The 27,551-nt window shown below is 35.4% G+C and overlaps 1 protein-coding gene across 5 annotated transcripts in view; it reads left to right on the top strand.

The window, feature by feature from the left end:
* Nucleotides 1-27,551, top strand: part of LOC117337749 (allatostatin-A receptor-like) — a 96,165-nt gene that overhangs the window by 44,098 nt on the left and 24,516 nt on the right. For 2 of the 5 annotated variants that reach the window (XM_033898890.1, XM_033898859.1), the window contains exon 2: nt 25,343-25,396. The gene's annotated coding sequence lies outside the window, so the exon portion shown is untranslated. Of the gene's footprint in view, nt 1-1,747; nt 2,106-25,342; nt 25,401-27,551 lie in introns of those variants that run through there. The other 3 variants (XM_033898875.1, XM_033898866.1, XM_033898881.1) reach the window with 3 other exon arrangements.

The raw sequence follows: 27,551 nt of genomic DNA on the forward strand, positions 1-27,551 counted from the left end.
ACCTGTCCGTCTGCATGTGGACCTGTCCGTCTACATGTGGACTTGTCCGTCTACATGGGGACCTCTCCGTCTAAATGGGGACATCTCGTCTACATGGGGACCTCTCCGTCTACATGTGGACCTGTCCGTCTACATGGGACCTCTCCGTCTACTTGTGGACCTGTCCGTCTACATGGGACCTCTCCGTCTACATGGGGACCTGTCCGTCTACATGTCGACCTGTCCGTCTACATGTCGACCTGTCCGTCTACATGTGGAGATATCCGTCTACATGGGACATCTCCGTCTACATGAGGACCTGTCCGTCTACATATGGCCCTGTCCGTCTACATGTGGCGCGTCCCGTCATCGAAACCTCTACGAATCTATGCGGGAATTCGATTTTAGAGACCAATGAAATGAGAATGCATTCCGGAATTTTCTTTCAATTATTCGTGTTTGAACAAATTTGCTAAATATCAGATTAAACTTTGCTGATAAATATATATCCATGTGAAGTAAAGGATATGTTGATTCATACATACGATGGTACCTTGTTTATTGGTGTTTAAAATAATGATAGTTGTATCATGGCAGTGGGATAGGAAAATAGCAAACGAAGATAAAAAAGAGTAATAAAAGTCATAATATTGCGACTCTACACGTTAAAGACCGGTAACAATCACACCATCTTCTCACTTCAAAATTAATGATAATTAGCAGCGCTAATTATGTCTGGTCCCTAAACTGACAATTATTGATTTTATTATTTAATTTTATAGCTTTTTGTGAAATGACAATAATTGCCTAGAGGAAATGGTTTTGTTTGTTTTTATCGGTTTTGACATCAAGGTGACGACAAGAGTCATATGGGGACGGATGTCCGTGCGGATCACAGATTGTGATGACGGCACCAATGAGATAAGTATCGTTACTTATACAATTGTACTTAAATACGACATAATATATATCTGGCGCGAAGGAAGGTAGTCATAATTTATGACATATCACATAAAATACTTATTAGGGTTTTACCTTTGACATGAAACACAAGTCACGTGTTTGATTGATTAAACATTAATGACCACTCAATCGATTTGTGGACTAAAAGGCCCAGTTCTTATCAGTGTTTGCCAAGTCTAATTGTGGGTGTATCTGTTTGAAATGATGCTCATTACTTTCATAGATCCAGGAAGATTGTAAAATATTAAAAGACAGTAATGTATAATCTACATTGGGTTCAAATATCAAAAGATCAAATTATACAAAAATAGGGAAGTTCCGGGTGAAAATATTGAATTCGTTTTTGAAAAGAACAAAAAAATACAAAAAATACTAAGTTCCTGCCTAAATGTAAATAATTAAAATTGTTTCATGGTGTCGTCCACGATTTTCAGCATATGTAATGGATGGTACGCGTGTGTTTCAGTCTATAACATACCCATAGTTCTAGCCTTTCGTTCATGTTAACTGTGTGATCATTATCATCAGCAGCAATGACAAATGTGTATATATTGATTGAACAGCTGTTCACACCTAGATTTAGTAGATATACATTGTATATATATATACATGAACAGAGAACCTTAATGTTCACCAATAACGGGACTTGACGAAAATGTTGTGAAAGTGGCAATCTAGACACCTGAGTGACAATTGAGATAATGCCATTATCGATTTTGGTAAGTGATCGGAGTTGCCATCCCTGGAATCAAGAGTTCTGATACGCTAATGCTAGACTTCGTTCAGTGTAGCCGTATAACGATTCCAGCGTTGTCAAGCCGTGGCGGTATCTCACAGAGCTAGGATTCCCATTGGACACACGGATACATATATATGACTATCTGTGCACTGTACAATTTGTGCTGGTGATCATTTTTCTTTGATAAACGAGTGGCTATTGTAACGCAAAGACGTTGATTGGCTATACTGAAGGAACTTAGATATAATCGAAGTTGAGTCAAACAGGTATACTCATTATGCAGGACTGCTGAAACGCAAATACATCTTCAAAGGTGTAGTGCTTCATTGGTGATAAGCATAGCAGCCTCTTTGATGGAGACTTGCTCAGAGAAAATGATATGTGTTATATCTCAATCGCAGTACATGGACATTTTATACGGGTGGTAAGTTATTTCGGATTGTTTATTTTGTGCTTTTAATTTTTGAGCAAGTGGGTGTGATGATGTTTAAATATTGCATTGTTATTCTCGTTCAAATTAAAAACTTGTATTTCCTGTTTTCAGTGACGACTTCAAAAGAAAATGATTTTTAAATTTTCAATTCTTCACATAACAGTTTCTGCGAATGTTGTATTAGTAAATCATTATTTAGACATTTCCTGGAAAAAAATGACAAACATGTTTAAGTGTTATAAAAATACTGCAAAAGCTTGCACGAGAATAAATCATTTAATGGAGCACGCGCCGGCAATCTCGAGGGGGAATCGTTTTGTGAAGTGTTAGTTTAACCAGCGATCAACTGGTGCGGTGTGTTATTTATGTCTGTATATGTTCAATTTTTAAACAAATCTTGTCTAACATATATCATGTGCTAGTGTTCTTTATATTCCAACCAGAACTGTATGCTGTCATTTGTCTTTCGCTGTCAACAGCCTTTACGATTTTTGTTAAATGTTATCAATATATAAACGAGAGATATAATTTCATATCCTTCCTCGGTTTACATTTGTGCTGCCAGAGTGACAGTTATGGCTAACTCCAATATTCGGTTCCGACATGTCATTGTTATATTAAATTAGTTGTTTTGCAATTCACCAGTGTTACCAGTAAAAAGAAGACTGGGTTATCTGCCCTTGTTTTTTTGGCTCTCCACTAGGGTCCGTTTTGAAAATAATCAAAACATAGTACTTTTGTTTAACGCCGTCTAGAGAAGAAAAAATACTTTTTGTTTAGGCAGACAATACTTTACGCACATGTAATCGTCAGCACCATGATATTGTATGATATTTGAGGCTTTAGAATAATACCATTATGTGAAAGAACCTTTGTTAGTTATATGATCTATTTATTCCGTTTTTTTATCAGAATACAAGTTTCAGCAATGTATTTCTGTTCATTGTTTAAGTGGCATGGTGATTCATCAAGAAGAAGTTCAAGGTACTAATATAATTATTTTCTCGTGATTTTAACCGATCTGTACATTTGGATATGAGATTGATAATGTCAAAAGGCCAAAAAGAAATACAAACGAACAGAAAACAACCTTTTTATTGCGTCTTCAAATAGACAAGTAGTTAAAGTTTTATCAGAATTCTCTTCATGGAGGCCATCTTAAGATTCAGATACTTTAGATCATATAGATATAGAAACATTTTCATAACAATGATATACACACGTATTTCATTATAATGTTAATTTATTCATGATATACGGTCGGGTACCTATTTATATAGTGAAATTTAAATTTTTTAATTTATTATCTTCCACAAACCCATAAATATTTCAGGCACGTTATATGAATATTGTCTATATGTAATTTATTGCATCCGAACCGTATATTCGGCAAAACAACTTGTAGGTCGGAGTCGGGTTTGTAGCGATATATTAAACTTAAAATTGTCTCCCTTGACACTGCCTCACTTTAGAGTTCACCCATGTGCGAAAGGCGTTGGGTCTGTCCCCTTGTCGAGAGATACCAAAATCAAGTCAGTAAAATGTGACTTGGTGGAATGTCCTGCTGAGTATCTTCGGAAGAATACTTTAGTGAGGTAGCACTATAAAGTCGATAGTAGTTCCGCGATATCACAAATAACCTCCCAAATTACACTCACTACACGCAACCAACTCACAGACAGTGGAGACCGTCATTCAATGACCTTATCTGCTGATATTACGTTTAACAATTAAAGCTAGACACATACCCTGTTCCTTTTTCACTTAATATGATCTTTTGACACAAAGATTGCATATTTGTTTTTATTCACTTTCAACCAAATATCATGTCTCCTTTGAATATTTCCTCACCGGGAAACTGTTTAAACCACATAGGATATTCGATCTCAGACTTGACGTTTAAGGAATGCCTGTGCCTTTTGTTTGTCGATGCCAAGTTTGATGCCCGCCAGGTTTTCCTTTATACTTTATTCTAGTTTGCTCTTTGTCTTCCCATACACAAATTGCGTGGGAACATAACACACGGAACATGAGAGACTGTACTCCACTCGACAGTCTTACCCTAGTGGCCTTCCATGGCATTGTAGGTTGTTTGGTAGGATTTGGATGCATATTAAGGGGATAATTCAAGGATTGGTTAGTTTTCTATTTGGGTTTACATTAAATGTATATGTTTCCAACAGTTATGGTCTTACAAACACACTGTTTACTAATATATAGACAATGAACGGAAGTTAATATAGTGCTATCACGTTGAAATATAATACTTCCAATAGTAGCATGTTCAGCAGAGAATGGAATGTAGTAATTTGAAGACGTTTGATCTGGCGGCGGACATTTCTAACAGCTTGCTTGGTTCGGCGGGACGCTCATTACGAAGTCTCACACTTAAGCTTAAATAATCACCAGCGGATTAAAGGGGAGTGTGTGTGAGGGTGTGTGTGCGGGGGGGGGGGTCTCTCTCTAGAACTATGAATACTACTTAAATTTTAAGATGAAATCATTAAAAGATATCTCGTATGTACTTTTATTATAAAACACCCAGGTATGAATCTATCGTGAAATGCACAAGTTTAACTACCAACCATTTTACCGGAAGATTACCCCCCGAACCCCCAGTTTTTTGTTCGTATATTTTGTAGGTTTAACATGTCCGATTTGTTTGGATCAGTTTTTCCATCTCTTCATTTAAAGCAACACTCTTATTCGCAGTAGATAGGGGTTTGGAAAAATCAATTGAAATGGAAGAACACTTGAAACCTGCACTGTTTTTACAGTTTCACACTAACTGCAAGATTCAAGTGAAAACATTAAGATAATGTCTACCGCTACTTGTTTGGGAAGCTTTGTAAATCAGAACTCTGTGGCACTTTTCTATGCGATATTTAATCAAACTCCTTCAAATTACGTTACACAGTTGATTTATCTCCCGGCTGTTGTTTTAACAAAATTCTATAGCATAACGCACCCTTTACGTTAACACTGACAGAGCTAGCAGTGTGCTTCTAATGGAACAGCTTCATGCAGCGTAGCTTTCATTAAATCTGTTTGTACAGAAATTACCTATCACCTAAATTCTGCCTGCATTAGATCTAACGACAAAGACTGAAATGTAATCTTACGTAATTTCGTTACTTCTAACTAACTTATTTACGGCCTCATATTGCTCCCTATATTTAGATGCTTCATCTATTTAATGTTAAGATCAATTGTCTCCACGCCCAAGTATTGACAGTTTTTGTAACCATACAGTGGCGAGCATATCCGACGTGTGTGTGTTATACATTCATCAAACAAGCAATCAGTATGCAGATGTAATTGAAAATAAAAATGTCATATTTACGACTCATAGAGCGGCCTGAGTGTATCCAGGGGCGTCCTTAATGGAGTGGGTCTGTACTTTTCTTGGTGTATATGTCGTTTCAATAAAGATTGGCGCCGTTTCCTGACGTGTAATTTTGAAGATTACTATCTATTAGATCACAAAGCATTTTGGACATTCTTTATGATGCTTTTCTAATTTTAACTCCTGTTCTTTTCCTCGTGCAATATGTAGCTATAATGATAACACTGATGGTGTTTGATAACATAATTAGGTTCTTCTAAAAGTAGATGTTTTTCTTACACTCTACTATGAAATCTCTTGTATCTGACATAATTTTATTAATAGAACGAAGAAAGTAATTTCATCAACGACGGAGATCTCTGTTAACAATCTCGAATTTACAACCATGGAAAATCTTACATCAAAATTGACGACCATTACCGCGTGTACGGTAGCAATTCATTGAAGCTGTGCCCTGGATTCCATTGCACAGATAGGCGAGTCATTTCGACACAAAAACAACCTTCAATTTACGAAGACAATTATTGATCTTATATGATACATTTATAACATTAATCAATATTTGCTTGATTACGCTGTTTCAATATTTACCTATTTACACAGTCCACAGTTTTATTTATGAACAAACTCAATCTCTATGCACTCTAGCTGAGTAAGCCAATGCCTAACAAAAGATAAAGCCTTACTTTGGAGGTAAAACCATTAATATTTCTATGCATAACTACACTACGAGATCATCGCTATTCAATTTAGATTTTTACTTTTCCGTAGAGAGACAACGTATTGACGATGGCAAATTGTCTCATGGTATCGATGTCTGACATTCCACACCCAATGCTAACATTTTAAATGGTCGGAATACTGCCGCCATCAATAGAGGATCGCGATCTGGTATTGTGTCTCTTACTCATAGCTACAACACAAAGGAAAATATTTGATTGTTCGGAGTCGAGATTCTTTCACATGGAAGCTGCGATTTGTACGAGTTTAGACTCGTTTTGAGCTACCGTAACACCTATTACAGTTTATTTTGAATTGTTTAGTGCTGCACCTATCGTATTTTTACTGTTATCTTAGCTAACTGTACAAAAGACTCGCGTTATTACCAAATTGTAATACATATAGGATTATAGATGAGTTTTGATTTCATATAAAATACCATCAAACACTGCTTTTTTCAGGGTTTTTTTCTGTGATTTTTTTTGTTTTGTTTTTCTTTGCGAGCCTTGGCGATTTTCACAATTTCCTTCATGAAATGAAAACAAAACCAAAAAAACGTTCTATCTCTTACTCAGCCGTTTCGAAACCCGGTTAACCCTGAAAGAAACCACTTGGTCGGTTAAGTGACTCCATGCCTATTCATACCTGACCAAGTCATTCAAATAGTATGAAAGACGCTGACTTGATATACTGATGATCCTGATTTAAAATTTAACGCAATTTACCATTATTTTACTGCTTCTATTACTAATTTAATAGGCTTGTAATGTATTTGTTGATGATAAAAAAATGGTTGGTTGGATGAGTGGTTGGTTGGTTGGTTTGTTGGGTCAGTGGTTGGTTGGTTTGGTTGGTTTTACACGTCTCTGTCTGCCTTCCCAGCCTTAAGCTGTACCACGTAAAGATGGAGGAGGTCGGGACCGCATTAGCCTGTTTCCCCATTTGGTGAAACCTATCATATCAATCTGGTTGCGTCCACGATGCCATTAAGCAACTTATACTTTTTTTCTTCTAAATCCATCCAAGCATACCAATACAAATACCGTATAGAATAATAAGGCAAATCGCCATCACTGAAAGCTCGATATCATTTTATCAGGCGTCTTCTCCGACAATCAAAGAGAAAATACCAGTATTTATAGAAAATTCCTGTATTTACCTTTCCAATGACGTATTCCCCAAGCCATAACACTGCGTTGAATCTTGTCATAAGTCACCACTTTAATATAAACCCAATTTTCAACATCAAAGAATTTTACTCTCGATAAACTGCCAATCAAACGTTATAATGCCTGAAAACAATGACGAAATCTTTATTCTCAGAGAGATTAATGACGCTTACTTCCTGCAAAACTGTATTTTTGAAATTCAGACGATACAGCCAATTTTCCGCTCGGTGTTTTATCATAGAGCGAGTCCTTTGTGATTCCCCTGTGTGTGTTATCGTTTTTGATGTTCGGCATCGTGTGTCTGCTGTTAACATGAATATATGTCGTACGTCAGCGATGTTTAAGAACTAGATCTTGTGATGGATACGATTTGCAGGCTCCCTACAGTGTTCGTTCAATGCTGAGATTACCAGAACGATGCTGTTAATGTAATAACTAGGATTTCTCGTGGAATCCTAAGACACTTAACACAGAAATACATGACGGTACGGCAGGCCCATGTAAACAGATAAACCAAAGGTTATCTAACCGTGCGTACAGACATACAGTTATTGCAATACACCCGCATCGAAGAATCGTTCGGGAAAGAGGGTCGGGGAAGGGAAGGAATATTAGCAGGGAAACTATTTGACCTTTGAAACAAGGGTTGTCTGGGTGTTTTGCTGGCGCGTCAGTTTAAATGTATATGGGGACGTTCAGAATTGAAATCCTATAATCTTCAACAATAGGGCAGAGGATGTGAACTCGTTCAGCTTTTAAATTCTAGACCAAGGTTAATATTATATCGTGTTTGATGTTCTTTCTTTCTTTTATTTTGTTATGTCTAACGCACGCACATTTGATATTTTTTGCTTGGGTTCGGTTTGGTGTTGTTCTACGTCGTTTTTACACAGGACTGCCTTTCGCTAACGTTGTCTGCAAGATATGGTGCTTTTCATAACGAATTTAAGATGCAACCATATTGATATGCCACAACTTGACACTTTTAAAACACCTGGCCACAGAATATTGACAACAGGCGAACCAACCCTCATTTCAAACACTAACGCTAAGCGTCAAAAGACCATATTAACAACAGATATTTAAAGGGATTTTTTCTATCAGCCTTTTTCACAGGGCCAAAAGCTCAACAAAATGGTCAAATGAGTGACAATATCAAGAGGGACTTGACAAATAAAAACATGTCCGTGATTGCCCCTGATGCCACTTCACATCAAAGAAACACATTTCTCTTTGAGGACCGCATCGGCAGTTCCGGAGATTAGTTATTTACTTTGCATCATCAGAACGGGGCGCAACATATGACACCCCCTCCCCACATTTCATAAATACAGAAAATGTAATGGGTGCAGCAGGTACAAATTCAACGCTTACCGGTAATGCAACGAATTGGATGAATTGAAACAATGTCCACATCGTCCGTCTTAATACGATTGTCAAATAAGTCCTTATTTTTTAAATGACCTAAGCTCCTGAATGGACGTTGAAAAATAAAACCAAATCTTTAATAGTATATAGGTATAACCTCCTCGTATGATTCACCTTCATTTTTTTTTTTTTTTTTTTTAAATATTTTTTTTGTATCCAAAGTGATTCTTATTAGTAACGGTTCAACTACCTCCAAGCTTTAATGATTTAGAGAAGAGAATTGCATTAATCAATCACAGCTAATGAAAAGCAAACAACAATTTGTTTACTGAATTACATCATTTCCCTTAATTGTTATGTCGTTAAATCTTTGATTAAAGCTCACTGTTCTGATAAAATGTCTGAAATTAAATCTAGCTGATAAATGAAACAGATCATCAAATACGTCTGATAAAAGTAGTTTATAGAAACATTGTTAATTTGATGTATTAGTAATAGTGCACATGACCCTTTTATACGAAGGTATGAAGATAGCTTCGGTAGAAATTCATTGCCTCTTCTACTTCTTCTCGAAGCTGAAGGTCGAACGTAACAATGGTTTATGCTGGATTTGTAGGAAATGCGATCGTTTTTTTTCCCTGACGTAAAGAACAAATCAGTTGAGCAGAAATTTTATTGAGAGAACTATACTGTTTTCAGTTCCGTTGAGATACTTGAGCATGACCTTTCGTGTTGAAGAATGCAGCCAATCCGTCATGCGATCGATAATGATTGCTATCTTGAAGTTGAATTTAAATTATTAAATGGATTCTACGGATGAAAGGATATAGAACTTTTGTCGTTATGTGTGTTATTGTAGAGGTATATTACATATGTAGTAATCAGGCAAAATACCTATCGAAAGACCAAGAAGAAGTGGTCGAATTCGTAACTGTGAAGAGCATCGATTTTGATGATTTATGCTGAGATTTTCTGAATATATGCAGTAGTGTTAGACCGGCTCGAAGTGGTATTGTTTCAGATATATTGAAGCATTTTTAATACATATATACTATTCATTCCATGCAAATTCAGCATAGACCACTGTGACGTTCGACCTTCAACTTCGAGAAGAGGCAATTGATTTCTACCAAAGCTATCATATCTTTGTATAGAAGGGTCATGTGCAATATTAAATTGTATCTTTTCTTGTTCTCTACTGATTTCAGCTTAATGACATTAAAGACTGGTTTCCCGTGGTGTATATAATGTGACCTAGTCGGGTGTCATGGTGCCGTGTCCATGTAGGACCTTTCAGTGTGATTTCACTGAAAATATGCATTTCAGAGATGCTTTCTCGTCTTTGTCACATATGCGAAACCGAGAACAAACATAGGTCTGCATAACTTGTTCATTAGACATTAAATATCAAACTGAAATTGATTCATGTAGTTTATCAAATGGTTTTGTTCTGTTGGCATTCTTGGTTCGATAAAGTTGTCTGTATATACAACTGAAGAAATTATTTTTAGCCGTGGGACACTTCTGTTCTTTATCTGAGCAATGAGTAATTATCCAAATCCCTACTTCTTAAAGCCGAAAATCGCATTCATGTTCCATGAGATATAACCTCTGATAGTCCACATTTCAACACAAAGGTATTTCAAATCAAAGACGAGGTGGTGACAGTGATCTGTATCCTCTTGACGCTTAATGCCTGAACAACATAATGAAAATTATATTAACTAATATATGCAAATGACGAACACGCATGCGGATCCGATTTTAAATCGTCGAGCTAACGGAAAATTGCAATATTATTTCAAATGATACGTTTTTTTTTCTTATTTCTCTTTGATTTTAAATATTCGTTTTGATGTCCATGAAGCTGTTATCCACTAGAGACCAAAGTCTTCATTTTCTTGTGTGATGAGATTAAGGCATTTTGACAGAAACATTAAACGGTCGAATGTAATCAAAATGGATTTCTTGAAATAAAACAAAGGCAATTTTATTCAGTTTTGTGTCTTTCCGGGAGAAAGAAAAGTTTATTTCGTTATTTGTCTTTCAATTTTTTTTTATCCAAACTGTTCATCATCGGTGATTGTGATTAATAAGGATTTAACTCAATTTGTTTGTTGCAACATTGACATTTCGGTGCATTGCTATTTTGCTTTTCGATATTTGGTTAACATAATACTGGTGATACGAAACAAATGTCAAGTATTTCTTTAGTCTTTAACCTCGCAAATTTTATAATCTTATTGAAGTCAGCTGGCAACCTCTCAGTTCTACAAAGTGGGATATTTGTATTCTTGAAAATAATATCAAAGTTTATGATTTTGAATTACATTCTATTTGTCAAAAATGATACAGTGGCGAGTAGCGTTATAAACTCAAACGGGGGTGGTTGGAATTTCTCGTTTCCATAAAAGTCAATCAAAAGTGTTTGTTTTTTTTAATTTTGTTGTAAGCGCCGTGCCTTCTCTATAACATTCAAGGACTTTTCGAATATTTAGTATTTGCAGATTGTCAAGAGTTCATTCGCGAAGAGGTTCAAGTAATCGAATTTTGAAAGGATGGTGTTTGAAAGTTTACATTGTACCGGACTTTATTGGATTTTCCTGCTCTCCCTCTAGTGACGTCATATATCAACTTCACTCAAATGAAATTATCTGTATAGTTAATGCTCTGCTTTGCAATTTAGGGGATAATGAATGCTGTAAAGCTCCCATTTCGCAAATTTTAGTATTTCTAATATACCAAATTTGTCATATATATTGATGCAAATTCAAAATGATTGTTTATATTACTTTGTTCCTCCCTTTCCGCTAAGAGCTTAAAATGGCAGGTCACATATCGATTTGAATGCACTCTTTCATCATAACCGTCTCTCATTGTTTCTTTCGTGTTTTTGTTTCTAGTTACCCGTTGATAAATATCCAGGAAAATTTATTTAATTGACAGAATTATGCAATCTGTTTTCCTACTGTATTTTTGCCCCTTCTAAGATGTGACTAATCCTATGGCGACTTAAGGTTGTTGAGTTTGTACTTCAGAATAATCCCATGGAACTTGTTTCCTCCCGATACTCAGTCATAATTACAGTTCTGGAGCCAGTCTACTTTCGGATTGTTCCTGTGCGATAGAATCGACACCGAGAGATATTTTAATGTCATCTTGTGAACTCTATTTACGGTACATTGGTTACCAAATTGGGTAAATGTACTTAAATATATGTATCCCTCAGAAACACACTTTATTCATAATAATCGATTGTTGTTTTAAAGGTTGGTGTCCGTTCTGGTAACAACGTGATCTTATAGTGCAAATGTACGTTTAGAATCTAATTCCCTATTTCCGAAGAAGGTAAAGTGGCATTAAAGTTCAAATTTAAGGAATGCGAAATGATATTCTTGAAATGCGAGGATTTTTTATATGTGACGAATGTGTCAGACATTTTTCCACCAATAATAGAAACATAAGTAGATGTGTATCGGAACTGGACCGGGACGATCATTGGCGACCAAGCAGCATCTCGCTAGTGTTCGGAGGTTCCGGGTTCGAACCCCGTCTTGCCCTATTTTTTCAACTTCTTTTACGTTTGGTGTCTGACCAAACCTTGTTTCAAGTGAGGTGAATACTTGACAAGGGGAAACCCGAACCTGGGTTGTGAGTTTTTTGGTCTTCGGTTTCGAAGACCTAAAAAGGGAGGGAAGAATGTAGTGGAACTGGACCGGGTCGATCAGGTAGCTCAATTGGTAGAGCACCCGACAGTGTTTGGAGGTCCTTTGTTTGAACCCCGGTCTGGCCGTGCATTTTCCCACTCCTCTTACAGATGTACCAAATTCATAGATGCTCAAAAATGGTCCGCAAATATCACGTAGCATAGGCATAGTATATTTTACTTCTAATACGGTGATCAGTGCATGTAACATCGGTATTTGTTATGCATGTGACCTTAAAATGTGTCTGGAAGCCATTATCGACCTAATATGAACACCCGCTGTGAATCCAAAACTTTCAATTAATCTTACAAACGTAGAGTCCCCTTACGGTGATATAGAGAGCATACGTTGCTGTTGTTGTTGTGGTACCAGTGTCATATGGGATATGCTAATGAGTTCATTCATCTCTGAACCATTCGGAAAGAGACATTAATCATTTACATGCATCAATTATTATGCATTTCTCATTTAACTTTGTGTGTATCCTCATCAACACCTTATGGAGTTATTTTGATAAGAGTTTTCGTTCAACGATCAATGACTAGATATCATGTGTTTTTAGTCATTTTCGATGTCTTTTGTGGCATGTACACAAGCCGAATATGTTAACCGCTGTGAAATATTTAGAACTTAATTTGTTTTTTGGTCGATGATCCGTAATAAAAACAACAAACAATGATGTTTATCATGTTTTTTTGTCTTTATCATGTTATACTTTTCAAATCCGAAAATTATTTCAATAGGTTTATTAGACGAAGGTCAGAAGGTAGAAAGAGAGATTTGTGTGACTAATAGTCGGAGAAGAACCTGAACACGGTATTCAGGAATTAAACATTAACAATTCAATGTTTTTTTATGATAATGAATTATAAATTATTGAAAATAAAAGAGGACATGTAAAAAATTAAAAACGATATGTTTAACATATTTGATAGATACATAATAGATGTGTTCTGGACGCAGTAGAAAGGTCCCCTATCTCTAGACATTTGAAATAATCAATTTAATTGAATTTCATAATATTGGTCGCTACGATATATCAAAATACATTTCAAACTGAGGGATTGTTTTACATTATTACTGAGGTAGGCAATTCTAACAAAAGAGGAACTTTTGACCGGTCAAACTACTACGATTAGGGTTGGTGTTATGTTGTGGTTAAGAGGTGGTTGTGGTTGTAGTTGTGGCCGGGGATGGTTGGGGTAATCATCCAGTACATTGTTACAGGAAACAAAATGGATGTTACACAGGCAACACAAACTTCTGACAATGTATAAAAACCTCAGCAGTTACCTTTGGTCATTGTTATGTCATTGGATGTATAGCTGAATTCATTACACGCTTTGCTAGCATTTCTTCGATTTTGTATCGTTTGGGTAAAAAAGAACTCAAATTTCAGAACTAAGAAGAAAATCATTGATAAGTTTTGAGTTTAAGTCTGTTTCTGACGAAGTATCAGAGCTAACCCAACAAAACCTCGGTCTTGAATTTATCATATGTAGTAGAGCATTTCGTGGATTTAAGCATTATTTGGGATAAAAACCTTAGATTTCTGGAACTAGATCAAAATCAATGTTAAAGCTATTCGTTAAAGTACACTATAAGCGTTTCAATTACAAATGTGCTTATAATGCATCCCTCATAAACAATGTTTCATTTCTGCCTTTCTCACACCTATTACCTAATAAGTTTCTGGTTATTTAGAGCTTTAAGATATGATCTTCAATTTTATTAGTCTCTTCAGTCATATCATTGAGTAACTCATATAAAATACTTATGATATTGACAAAGCTGGACAGGTGACACATATAATTACGCGTAAATCTTGTGTTAAAACTTAGAGCTTCCTTTGATTTAAATTATCTAGTCGACACGCTAATTTGAAACGATCCGAAGAAATAATGATCGTATTTTAATAGTTTAACAATAATAAAGACAAAACAATCTTCGCTTGTTTTCGGTCTATTGACAAAGGACTATATTGGGAGCGAACAAAATTATATGGCCCAAGTCCGACGTATGCAAATTATCACAAAAGACATCGAAAGTGACAACCAACATACATGATATCTATTAATGGAGCGTTGATCGGAACATTTATCAAAGTAACCCTGACAGTTACTGATGAGGATATACACTAGCTGTATGCTAATAATATACAGACTAATCAACTCCTACCGTTGACAATCAAAGTTGTGATTTGTCATGTAATATTCTAGTTCAATATTCATCACCTAACCGAATAATGGAACTCCCCGTGGGAGTCTGTGAATAATGAGACCTCCCTATTATAATAAGGTTGTATGGATATGACAAAGGGTGTTCCGAAGCTACCAGATGATTGCTCCATGTGATACCATACTTTGGATGGTAAACGGTCATTCCGATGTCTCCGCGGCTTCGTGTGTTGTTTTGTCTTTTATAACTAACATTGTAACTCCAAACGCATTTAAACAATGCGTGCCGAGGAAAAACTGAGAAAGAAATTACTTATATAATATTCTCCACAGTGTTGTAGAGAGGATATTATCTGTATACTCAACAAAGATGAAATTGGGTTTTTTTTGTTTTTTTTGTGGGGTGGGGCGAGGCAAGAGCGACTGAAAAGAATTTTTTATCAGTTGGGTTTAAGGTCAAATATTTATAGGTAAGGAAATCGCTTCTAAGATTATGGATGGTAAAGTATGATATCATTGTCACCCATTGTCACTCATTGTCATTCTTATGAAATATGTCATACTACATGCAATAGTCGCGAATCTGTTTAATCGCTGGAAAGTTCGGGATAGTATATTGTCTACAATGTATACAGTTCTCCAACGACGAGAAAGATAAGCAATACTGATAATAAATCAGCATAAATACTATGTTAATATGAAATACAATTATAGTCATAATATATTAAATTCATGGTTCTAATTCATTGTGAATACTTAACACTTGGAGCCTAATTCATAACATCTGAACTTTTACAGTTATCCTATCGGCCAGGTTACACGATGTGCGCACGACGTCTGCACGACGGGCGATTGAAACGAAGTGACGAAGGGTGTGCGATATGTATCGTGTAGATATAAACTAAGGAATTTATTACAAATAATGTTAAATCGTTCGGAACAGATTTGATACAAAACATGATATATTATACTTATTTTTTGTAATACCAATCTTAGATGTCATTTTTGCAACTAGAGAGCAGCGCATTGTGATGGAACCAGGGCTCGTGACCTTATTTAGTATCACTCGCAATTGAGGTGTGAAGCTCTGGGGGGTCACATAAAGGGATCATTCCGCAATCCACCCGAATAAATATGCTAACAAAATCAACGTAGGAACCCACGATATGATGATATGATCATGTCAGGTTATGCTGAAAAATAGAGGATATATAACAGCATTTTTAGTAATACCAAATATATTTTACGAGTGTGGCTAATAGTTTGATACTTTTTACGAGTGCTCAGCAAGAGTGAAAACTATCAAAATACTAGCACCAAGAGTGAAATATATTTTTTTTATTACTGAATATACTGGTAGATATTCTGTTTAGTTCATTTTATAGCAAAATCTACCTGTGCAGCTCAAAAGTTCTCCCACGGTCGCTTGTAAGCAGTGTTTTGACTGATAAAAGCAGAACAAAAATGATATTTTTCACGGGATCATTCCCCAACACGCGGTAGACTGGTTACATACGGTAATTGGTGCTGGTAGAAGGATTATACACTAATTCAAATATATTTACCTATATGTTTACGGTTATATGTTTTGAACTATGGTAAGTAAGACACTGATTGGAAGTGGTTTGATTTAGTCTTACAAACCTAATGAATGTCGTTGTTCTCCAAAACGTGGGAAACACACCCCGCGGTTATTGTGTACATTATATGATACCTACCGACGGTGAATAGGTACGTTATGTTAAAAAAGCTGTAGATTCATGGGGGCGCCAATGCGACATTGCGGAAATCAGCCAGCATATATATCGCTTACTAAGATTAGTAATACCTACTGCAATCTGAATGCGGCGTATAAAATAATAATAATTTAATGAAAAATGAAGAAGTATATTCAAATAAATAATAGCAGGAAGCAATGTGTTGAATAGCAAGGGGAAAGGCTTCAACTAATCATAAAATATCCGAAGAGCAATCTAATTAAAATATAGATGTTCATTGTTCATGAAACGTAGTGAGAATGACCATCAAGATTTTAATCCGATTGTCAGAAGAGGTGCAATATATGCAATATTTCCACTTTTCCTCTGAAAGACCGTAATGTTACTATCAAGCAATCGGAATGTTTTCAAATCACCCCATGTAACGTTACAGACATAAATTACTTGAGAAGGTCAAACAATTATTACGAATAATAGTACAGTAAACATTTTTTAAGTAAAAATAACATCTGGGGAAGGAGTGGTTTCGTTAAAATGTGTATTAGTACTAATACGTACTCCTTAGTCAGATGAATGACGCAATCCAAATAATGCCTTTGTTTAATTGTTTCTTCAAATCATGATGACTCCTAAATCTTCGTATGAATGTAAGGGACAGATATAATATTTTCATGAGAAAACGACTATCAACAACCCGTATTACAATGATTTTGATCCTCTAGGGTCGTTTCTCTAGAATTTGGTAATAAGATATTTTTATCCAACTGCTGACATTTTCATATCAACCCAGGGCTCTAAACCTAGGTATTTCCAATTCGTCTTCGGGGAGAATTCTGCATAACAACTAGCTGGCCTATATCCGAAACTCCAGCAACTTCGTAAATCTCTTTTACATTAACGAGAAGTCGACTTCTATTGTCTAGGATTCTAATTTAAAGGACTTAACTGCATTAGATCGCAACAGAAACGGAGTGAAATCTAATCGCCTTCATTGTGTCTACGCGGAAGTTTATTTCATGACTATTTATTTTACTCTTTTCAATTTTCAAACGTGCTAACAAAACAAAGAAGATTATGTTGCTGTAAATTGTTTTGATGTAAAAAATATCAGTTTCATTTCACTTGAAAAAATGCGGACGGTTCTTCTAATGGACAAGCAAAACAAAAAAATTAATTGGTATTGAATGTAAACAGATGTGTCCTTCCGTGTTTTAAACAGAAACTCGCACCTCCCTGGTACAACTTGGGATATTGACTTGTTAATGTTAAACGGACACTGTGTATTGCAGTCAGTCTACGATCTAACCGACACGTTTTGTCCCGATACGGAACTGGAAAGGAAAACATAAACATGAAACCAATGAATCCGGACAGGCTCATTGCAATTATAACATAATGATTTCTACTCGTGATTTGTGATACAGATTTTTTGGTTTCTATTTCAATCAATTCAGTAAATAAATGAATTAAATCAAGGCGAAACTGATATGAACTTTTCAGGATATTGTAATAATCACCATGAAAGCTTCCTGGTTTGCTTAGAATGCTCTAGACTATATTTAATGACCGTTTTTCGTTTATTATCAAATAAATTCTATTCAAACATCGATAATTAATTGTAAAATTTCAATAAAAAAATTTATTTGTTTTTTAGGATCAAAATCGCTATTGAAGCTTCAGTTACAACGGACTGATGTCAACCAAACGTCAATAATTCAAACATTAAGACAGAACAGTAATCTGATTTTCGACATCAGATTGTTTTACAAATTTCACTTTAGTAGAGTTAAAACTTCTTAATCGATAAGGTAAACAGACATATACAAACATATCTGAGTGTGTTTTGGATAACTCCATGGCATGGTGGCCCTGCAGGTAGGGCGAAGACTAAAGCACACATTGCATGATTAGAAATTGCGACTAAATTTTAAATCATACATTATCGCTTCTTTATCAATCATTTCTTCCGTCAAAGCTCTCCCTAGACATTTCCTCACCTTTGGCTTTTTGTTGAATGTTCGCCCCTGTGATTGGCTTCGGGTTCCTTCCTCTGGACGAGTCTATACGGTGTGATGAGATGAGATGACCGGCTGGATGATGTCTGATCTTTCAGTGAGGTAGCACTACCAAGTCGGAATCGGATTCGTGATCAGATCACAAAGAGACAAACACGGATATACTGTAGTCTCTCAAATCACACGCAGACGAGGGGTGGGGGGATGTTGATAGGACATTTAACGGTACCACACCATACCAAACCATTGCATTTTCTTGTTTTATCCTAACAAATCCAAATACACAAATGGATGATTTATACGACAAATCAGCAGTCTACAATATCAATTTTTTTAAATATTATTCCATTAGTATTAATGATATATCCATATCGTACTTTCAAGTGCAATTCCAACACATTAATAAAGGTATAGACGTTAACGAAAATCTTATGCTTTTCTTGGTAACAATCGGGTTTTGAGTAATGTTTTTATATCAATCCTGGATAAAAATAGGATTAAATTACATATGGAACTTCTCAGATTCTCGCCTTGTAATGACACGCGATCCATCACACTTGTTCTGTTACCGTTTGCAGACATTTTAGTGGATCATTTTGAAAACTATCAATCAAGTCGTCATGATTGTGTACAACAGGGTAAAATTCCTATGTCCTCTCGGAACAGACCCACGTATTAAAGGCTATTAGAGACGGCGACTTTACAGAGTATATGGCAAAGATCGATCCGTCTCTTATTGAAGTCCCCGGCGACGCAAACGAGCCTTTTTTTGAAATTGTCTGACTAAATTGATAAAGACGATGTGTAAAGCAAATAAAAAACATTATGTTCACTGAGCGGAAATCGAAAATGCTTGCGATCAATACTGTAATATAGACGGTGATATAAGTGACGTAGACTATATGAGTTCTGAACAAAGTGTGATGCTTTAAATTGGGTGCTTATGTCCAATAGAACAATTGTTTAGCAACGGAAAACGTTCTGGGGGAGGGAAAAGTATTAAACATGTGTTTTACGATGGAGAAAAATGCTTTGTACCGGTTCTTTGTCGGCAAGTAGATGTCTATGTGTAGTTTAATTTGGTAATACTGTCGCCGAGTTTTCTTTTTTCTAAATTGGTTTATGGCACCTCGTGTATCGGTTGAATGGTACGTTACCGCAATATATAAGGTCATATATCCGGAACACATCTATAGAAATGGTGTCAAATTAGGTACATTAGACATTCTAATATACTAGCATCAAAATTCAAATGTGAATACCACTTATAACACCCAACCAGACTGTTCTGTCATATTAACTTTTATAAAAACGTGCTTAACAGGGATGTCTACATGGACATCAATAGGGAGAATTATTTAAGGTTTTAGATATTGTGTTATTATCCAGCAGGTCAATTTTGGTTCTTATGATGTTGGAAGAAAAAACATTTTCGTTCCTGCACATGGAGCAAAATTGTTAATCATTTTGCTACTCGCCAGCTTTTGTCTTCATTTGTCATTTATGCTTCACTATCCCTAAATTTCTGTTTTTTTCCCCTTATATACACATAAAAAGTAACAATGAAGATAGAAGTACCTATCGATTTCGTTTGAGTGTTTTATACACCATAACAACCGCATTGTCTGTTCTTTATGTACTTGGCACCAGACTTGTTATGTTCATGATGACGTTGTGTGTCTCTTGGTGCAATGTCGAGACAGGCCAAGTGCTACCGATATATTAACATCAATTGTTTCCAACACAGAATCATCTACGTAAAGCCCATTTATACCGGGGAATAATGGAAAGATTTCTCAATAATCACCGTCTCTCTCGCCATTGCCAATGGTCAATTATGGTCCGTACTTAGAGGCTTTCCTGGATCTTTTCCTGATATATCTGACTTAATAAATCAATGTTTAAATGTTTCAGCGGCCAAAAATTCCCCATCATAAATCATACATTAATGTGCCGAAGAGACGGTTAATATATTTTGTTTAGTTTATGATTTCCATTATATAGCGTTTGATAAAAACCTATACATTGTATAAAAACACATACATTGTATAAAAACACAAGATTATTTAATAAATTACTGGATGAAAACAATTTGTTGTCCAATGAAATATAATAATCGGATAATATATCATAGACAGGGACGTTTGAACTTCATGCAAGATCAACCAAAATTGAAAAACCTCCTTCAGCATAGTTTATTTCATATAATGAACTAGACTATTTATTTTGTGCAGTCTAACAATATACATACAGTGCAAATTAGCGCGATAATAGCTGATTGACTTTAGTGTGAAAAGCAATAAAATAATATTACCGATTATATAAGTATTTTCACCGTTCATGAAAAGCAGGTCACACATGCAAAATCGTACTGCCTTTCTCTAAGCAATGTGTATGCTACAAGAATACTCGAAATGTAACATCAGCATACAATACATGTAACAATATTCACATTTTTCAACGTCATTCAATGTACATTCTTCTATAACGTTATAAAATTTTCGTCACAGAATAAAATGATGCATACTGTAGTCCTTTTTGCAGGAAATGGAAAGATACGATGGCATCAATCATAGCAAAGTATAGGAACGTTTCATTTGATTAATATTGCAGTTAAAATCAAATCCTATCCTAATGAATCGGCGCGCTTATAATCATCCACACATCACTCTCGCTAATGTTTCCGTTAGAATTGGTTAACACTAATTCAACTTCAAACACAGCGATCGATTCAACTGCGGCTCACGTACATTAACCGTAACCCATACAATTAATCACGTACATGAAATATTAATAGTTACTAATCCTATAACAGATATCTACGGTTCTAAAGTTCATTAAGTAATAACAAGGGAACCCATGCCTCATAAGTCATTCAAAACGAGGCTTTACAAATAATTATATTGATTGAATTATACGTAATCGCGAAGCACCGAACACAGTTCAATAGATCGACTTGACTGATGTTAAAAATATGTGGTAAAAAGATAGGAAGGCGTTTCTTGCTACGATACTGTACATGTACATGAAGAGTACCTGCAATTGTTTTTTAATTTGATTTGATTTTTTTTTTATTATTATTATTGTAAATATGGACATATTCTATTAAAAGAAAATTGCGTTTGAATGTAAACCAGCATTTATATATTGTTCCACAAAGTCGAGATTATTTTTCAAGCTCAAATGTACATCCTTAAATGGTATTGTATGTGCAATGCATTTCGATAAGCAATGTTTTCAATAATGGTACCACAATTGAGAGGAAACTAAAAAAAAAAAAAATCTGTTGGTCATGGATGAAAAGGGTTGGAAAATCTTGCTTGCAGAGCGAACATGTTTGTATCATCAGAATTGTTGCTACTTCTACTTGTTGTTCAGGGCGAAATTCCAAACATACGTTGGACGACTCTAGGGAATGGCCATATAGCACAGCTCCTATATAAATCCTAATTGGACAATTAGCTGGATTCACCAGATTCCATCACCTGTTGCTTGGTAATCCAAGCCGCAGTTTTGTATTAATTCCCACCAATTCAAACGATCTCCATAGGGAATACGGTATGTATGTATGTATATATAGGTCAAAGTACCATTTCCAAAATAAGCAAACACGTGTTAAAATCTCGCGGTCAAGAACTAGATATAACATTACTCCATTGTTGGATCAAGACTTGTCTAACTTGAGCATGCTTTATACTTCAAAATGTTCGAAGATGATACAGTTTTCGATAATTATTCACAAGTGTTGTCTTCAATATGATAATATATTCAATTCAGCTCGGATATCAAATTTTCCATGTGCGAAGGAATACATTCCTACATTATAAAGGTACTTAAATGAATAAGTATTGCAAAATGTCCAATGACTTTAAGTACAAGGATTTATATGGCTCCAATTTGGTCAATAGTAGCAATACAATTGAGTCCTATGGCTTTTAATATACTTCAGTCAGTGCCAGGTCATTATGTGACATGTGGGTCCTACATCTTATGTGCCTTGTAGGCATCGGAAATTTTCAGTCGCAGCGATGCCTTCTGGTTTAGTGGGCACTAAAATTTGAATAGTTTGATGTAAAGACGTTGGTTGCTGTTGTTGTTTTCTTTTTTATTTATGCATCTATTTATATATAAATATATATATATAAATAGATCTGCAAAAGTTCCGCACCATTACAAAGAAAAATAATTTAACACGGACATATCGTAGCCTCAAAAACACACACACGCAACGACCACACGCATGCATATTGCATGCACGAGAGGCCGTCCTTAACCAAACCAAATGAGGCGGTTGTCTATAGGGACACAGACAATCAGAGCCATATGAGGACGGGTGTCTTTGGAACAAAACAGTCAGGGTCATATGAGGACGGGTGTCTTGGGGACACAAACAATCATTGTCATTGAAGGACTGATGTCTTAGAGACAAAGCCAGTCAGGGTCATATGGGGACGGGTGTCCTCAGACCAAATATAGGAAGTCGAAGACTGGAATAAGTAACTGACAGAAATTAAAGTGTTGCTTTGGGAGTAGCATTTTTAATTTGGCCTCTTCAATGTCTACTTTAGTAGACCAGGAGAAATCTCCGAATCTGCTGGGACGAATTCAAATCGTATCTTACGTTGGATACCAAAATGAATAACACATTATACCTGAGCTAGTGTTGTAACAGTAATTCTAATTGTGTTTTAGTAGAGGTTAGATAGCATGTACTATTAGTTTTGAGTTTTGTTATTGTGTACGTCGTTATTCCCGCTATGTTTCTACGAATTGCATACCATTAGTGCACATTTAGAATTGCTCCCAAAGAATTACTCTACCAGGCAAAATTAACTGCAGTCATCCAAAACTCTTACGTGTACCATGGCTATAAATTAGATCGGAGATGAATTAAGGCTCATACGAATACACATTTCTATGATAAACTAATAAAACACTCGCTTTGCATGTCAGCAGTTGGGATGTAATTGCTTTACTGACACTCTACATCAGTTTATTTTATAAACGAAGAGTGGGCCTTGAATTGTGAGTTGCGTGCGAAAGCGTTAGTGAAGTTGTTGTCACGCTGCGAATTAACCTAAGAATATCAGTCAAATTACAGTGAATACATTTCTCTCAAGAACAATTATAAAACTCATATCGGAATGTTAGAGCACAGTAAGTCGGATATCTTAAATTTAGATCTAAGAAATAATCTGTGAGAAATCAGATATTTTTTTTCAGATTCACAAAAAAGTTTCGTTTTAAGGGATATATAATTAAGTTTGATGTAAAAGGGATGTTTCTGTAGCTGAAAACATTTACTTTTCGTGAGCTGTTTTTTTTCTCTGAAATACAATGGTCTTGGGCTTGGTGTTTGGAATGTGGTTGATATTTTGTTATTAGATTAGTGCAATCCTTCTGAAGAAATCTTGAATATACAGAAATATGCAATGTGATATATTTGTGAGTTTTGTTTTCTCTAAATTAATATAATCATAATGCATACATTTTTATCAAAAATATCAGGGTCTTGTTAGAGTCCATAGCCAGACAAATTAAAAAAAATATTTGTTAGGAATTCCAACAGGAAGGAACATATGGATATATGACATTGCTGCATAAAGATTTGAAATGATGACATAGGTCGCTGTATCCGAATTATATAGTACTGATAATAGTTGTATTCATCACAACACGGACGCATCTAATCATTTGGTATCGGAAATGATCTGAATGTTGAGCGCGGGTATTCAAGAAACCTTGCCTAGATGAACCTTAAGTAGGCCAATGTCTCGCGCAGCGTACACGCTCACAATATATGAATAGGTCCTAATGATGGAAATCGGAGACAATCTTGATTCTCGGATGTTAGATTGGACAACCCGACCACAGCATACCGTTTTCAAAGCTCTAATGCTAATCCATAATTTACATCCAATTACCATTTTCTAAGAATTCTTTAACAGACAATGGTGCTTTTTGCGTGTCTTGCAAACGAAACTGGGACACACTAAATAAACTGTATTGTCGTTTTCATATTCTTCGTTCCCCGAGATAATCGTTTAAAGATATACCTTCCATTATTTTCTAGTTGCCTGAAAACATCTTCAATGAAGACGAACTTGATGACTCTTCTGAAAGGGTTTAGTACTTTTCTATACATGAATAGGTATGAAAGATACGTGCGCGTTCAATAGTAATCAGGTAATGACACTCGGGCAATAAGAATAAGTTAGATTGAAAACTGGATTGTCAACTTTGAAGTAACACATTCTCCCTTGGGAAAAATATCCTAAATCAAACGCAACGGAAAATTATTTTGAGACGAAACGCAGGATAAATGCTTGTAGCGATTTATAACAACCGTGGGCATGTAAAACGAAATTATTATCGATATTCATTATGATTTAGTTTATGCAAGAGGTTAAGTTTTTACCTAACCAAGGGCAATACCTAAAATTAATTGTATCAATACTACAATGTAAAAATACCTGTGTAATAAGTTTAATATCTTTTTTCGTCCATTGTCAAATAAAATGCTTGTAAATCTGCTTAGCTGGTCTGTTCACCTATTGATTTGATACAACGTCAACACAAACATTTTATATTGTAAGACACGTTGGAATGAAAAAAAAACTTATTTAAAAGCTAGTAATATTGACAAAATATTCATTCATCGGAAAAAATATGGCAAATGATTTATCAAAGCTCCACGGGAGTAAGACATACATATCCGTATACCAGATATAAGGTTATAAGAAATTCCTAATTTTCGAGAAGGAAATTATATTAAATAAAGACAGCATTCAGAATGTAAATTTTGCAAGAAAGAAAGAAAATACTAGCAATTTATGAACGAATTATACAGGAAAAATAAAGGTTTTTGGTATTAAATCTGTAATGAAAAACTTGATTGATAAACTTGCATCTTTTATAAATAAGCAACTTCTTTGGTATCCCTTACCTACTTTTAATTACGGGATATGGATTATTTTGAATACTAACAGAGACATTGTTTTTTTTCAGACAGACGAATTGGTGGACTGAACTAAATCATCGTAAGCCGGCACTCGTAAATTGGTAGGTAAGTTAGCATACAATTATCGAGGACATAGGAAACGCCCAATTATACTTTGTTTACCCATCACCACGTAATATTTTCAATAAAAGTGGTTTGTCAAAATATTCCCATTTCACAGGAATATAATCCCTACAGTACTTTAGCATTGTCATTACGGTCTAAGCAATTATTAGCATTGTTTCTATCGCGTTCAAAGCCACCAGTGTCCTAACGCTGTCACCCCAAAAAAGTGTTTTGGTACTTCTCAACCATACCGTATTCTAACAATTGATAAGCATTGTAACAAGACGGGCTTTCAGTACATTAACCTTGCTTGCAATGGGGTTAGAACGACCCTAGCGCTGTCCGTTCTAGCTTTGTCTAGAGCATTATCTAAGCAAGACCCTATCGCCATCTTAACGGCGGGGTAACTAGGTAAATAGGTTATTATTGTCGGTCCGATAGTAGTGCATTGGCGGAAAACAGTCGTAAGTATATCATTATTTACGATTATGAGAGTGAAAACAAAACAAGATATGTAGAAAGTATTCGTTTAAAATTTCATTTATTCAACTTAATAAAATATCTATTTATTTAGGCTTTGTCTTCATTTACCAGTTTGCACTACATGACTTTATTTTTTCGTCTTAGCATAGTATTTGATGACAACGTTACCTTTAAGAACATTTTCTTCGATCTTCAAGCACCTGGATTCTTTCATGTGTTTCAAAGGCGAACAACTTGTCTTTCGACCCTAATCTCAATTTCAATCTTAGCCTGGTTAGAAGTCACGAATAACTAACTACAGGTAGGTGTAAGCTACTTGATCAAACGCGAATCGATTGTCGTTATTGATTTCAACTGATGAATACCACACCGAAGAATCAAATGTCTTCTGTTGAGATAGCAAGTGTGTCACGTTCATCATCAAATATATTTGCGTAGAATAAATTTGTCCTGGAGTAGGCTAATGAATACACGTAACTCTTTGAAGTGGTATATCCATTGTCATGCAATTGGACGACACTGAAAACGTTGTTTTGAGACCGAGAGGCCAAAACTCATGGCTGTATGAACTCGGTTTCGTGTGCACGTTTGAACTATTTTTGTTTAAACTTTTATAAATACGTGAATATAGGTAATGTAATTATCGAGTGGTGTCTTGAAAGGAAATTTGAGTGTAGTAGTTCATTAAGGTTGGAACGTCCCGTGGTTTTTCGTTTGTAGTATACTTCTAACACTACATAGATGTGTGTGTTCATAACTTAAAGCTTTGCCCCATGATAGGTTTACCTTACGGCTTGTTCAGTATCAAAATACCACGCTTTGTTATTGGAGTGAGGGACATTCTGAAAACATGTTCAACAGCAGTGTTCAGCATGTATTACTCGTACCCATATTCGAAAAAACAACTGCAACCAATAATATCAAGCCAGCGGTACTTGATGATACATTGTATTTACAAATAAAAAATTCTGAATCTATTTCTAAAGACTAAATTAGATAATACCCAGTTCCCAAGAATATATTCGAGATCAAAATAGAAAGTGATTGGTCGGAATAAGGATGTACTCCTCTATGGTTCCTATCACGATCAAAATAAGGGCAATCCTAATAGCAAACAAAAATCTGAAAAATATGTCAAAAATCTACACGTCTGTTGTTTAAAGGATATTTTTTTATATTTGATAAATTGCAAATTTGGTAGCCAATATGACAATGTGAAGCTCTTGTTCATCATCGAAAGCCCAATATCCACCACTTTTTTTAGTCTAGATTGATCACTCACATCATCGGTGTACATTTTGATGTTACTTAAGCACTTTGTTTGGATTTCTGACGTGGCATCTACAAAGATGGTGAAAAATGAGTATTTTCCAATTTAAATATAATATTCAAATAAAAGGGGTAGGAATACATGTAACTTAAATTGCTATTTTGAGTTTAATAATCGGGTCAAAAATATTTAACTTCCTTAATTTAAAAGAAAATACTATTACTGTTTTCGTCAGTAGATTTTCCTGTAAAAGGTCAATACAGCGAAATTCACTTAAAATCATATATGTCAAATTCGCATTTTTGACCTGTCATAGTACGAAAACGACCACAAGGACACATACCGGAAGTTCTTGCATTTTCTGCTGTGCAATTAACTCCTCTTTCCAAAAATGCATC

This window comes from Pecten maximus, chromosome 1 (genome assembly GCF_902652985.1).
Source record: "Pecten maximus chromosome 1, xPecMax1.1, whole genome shotgun sequence".
Taxonomy (NCBI): Eukaryota; Metazoa; Mollusca; class Bivalvia; order Pectinida; family Pectinidae; genus Pecten; species Pecten maximus.